This window comes from Equus caballus, chromosome 25, assembly GCF_041296265.1.
Source record: "Equus caballus isolate H_3958 breed thoroughbred chromosome 25, TB-T2T, whole genome shotgun sequence".
Taxonomy (NCBI): Eukaryota; Metazoa; Chordata; class Mammalia; order Perissodactyla; family Equidae; genus Equus; species Equus caballus.
In genome coordinates this window covers 11,128,245-11,130,057 of record NC_091708.1, presented here as the reverse complement: position 1 = coordinate 11,130,057, position 1,813 = coordinate 11,128,245, and positions in this window count along the sequence as shown.

The following is a 1,813-nucleotide window of genomic DNA, read 5'->3' as shown; positions in this document are numbered from 1 at the left end:
TTCTGTTTGGTCTTCTCTGTGGTTGGGTTCCTAGCGCTTTCCTTTTTTGTGGTAGATTAGTCTATTAGTCTTTTTGTGTTTTTGTTTGTTTCAAAGATTGGCACTTGAGCTCACAACTGTAGCCAATCTTTTTTTCTTCTTCTTCTCCCCAAAGCCCCCCAGTACACAGCTGTATATTGTAGTTGTGGGTCCTTCTAGTTGTGGCATGTGGGACGCCGCCTCAGCGTGGCCTGACAAGCGGTGCCATGTCCACGCCAGGATCTGAACCAGCCAAACCCCAGGCGGCCGAGCAGAGCGCTCGAACCCTGGGCCCTGGGGCCATAGTCTTTTTGTTAATAAAACATTTAGTGCACCGCTTTGGCTCTTGGCAGCTTCCCTGATAACTTTGTAGGCAGAACAACTGATTTATCCATCTTGTTTGATCAAGAGGAGTTTCGGAAATGGTAGTTTTCTAGATAGCTTAACTGCAAAGCATTTTGTTTTTTAAAGGTTTTTCTCAAATGAAATAAACTTTTCCCTGCCGACTGTGAACTGTCCTGGTGAGTTGAGCTCGTCAGTGTTGTGATGATGAGCCTTCACGTGCTCACCCCAAGCTACATGGTCCGGGTGTCGCTTTGTGAGTTTTTTGACTACCCTGAGACCGGGTTACGTCTGCTTTGGCTTTGCGGCTGCCCTGCCTGTCGGGAGGTGGTCCCGTTGGTCTCCCCGTTGCACTGTAAGGCACTCCCGGTCTCAGGGTAGTCAAGGTTGCCTGATGAGGGCCGCTGGGTAAGGGAGCAGTTCCATATGATGCTTTGAAAGCTCACTTGAGGGGAGAAATTCATTATAAAGTTGAATATCCTGAACTTGAGACATAGAAGGGTGTTTCCATGTCATCTGTTTTTTGAAATGTCATTGTGACCCGCCTGTCCCAGCCGTCAGCTGTTGGGGGGAGGGGAGCAGGCGGGGAGTGCGGTTTCTGTGCAGCCGCGGAGCCCTGCGCACCAGGAGGCTGCCTCGCACCTCCATGCACTTAGCTTCCGCAGTTTCCCATAGGGAGCGTGTTTCCACATGAGCATATCTGATCTTGAAGTCGAAATTGAGAATGAAGTCAGGTTTATCTGAAGTCTTGTCTCCCTTTGGCCCATTCTGCATATTGCTCTACTTCGTTTAGATGAGATGATGCAGGCCCTGCCTCCCCTGCTGTCCGCTCCAGCCCGCGCTGCCCTGCCCTGTCACTGCCCTCCAGCCGCAGGACTTCTGCACTCTGTTTAGCGTCCGGCCTTTCCCCAGGCAGGTCCCTCTGCCCTGAGCGCTGCCCCCTCCTGGTCACTCAGTGACTCTACTGAGGCCGTCACATCTCAGCTCTACTGTTTCTCAGGGAGGCCAGCTGCCTCCTTCAGGGTCCCATCTATGCTACCACATCCCTGTTGTCATAGCGCTTACCTGTTGTAATGACGTGGTTCTTTGATGCCTCTTGCTCCTTTCAAATGCCGGCTCCATGAGGCAGGGGCTCGGCTTTTGCTTCCACTGTTTCGAGTGTCTGGCACAGTGCCTGACACCTGGTGGATGTGTGATAAGTATTTCTTTAAGAATCAGTCAAGAGCAAAGGGACACGTGGGTGTCAGGGTCACAGCATTCTGGAATACCCCGTCTGGCCTGCCTGCCTTGATGGGTCACGTAGGTGGTTTAAAGAGAACGTTTTTACACGGCTCGAGCTGCCGTAACAGAAGGCTGCAGACCTGGTGCTTAAACAGCAGACACTTTCTTCTCACTGTTCCGGAGGCTGCTGAGGCCAAGATCAAGGGGCCAGCAGACTGGGTTCCTGTGAGAG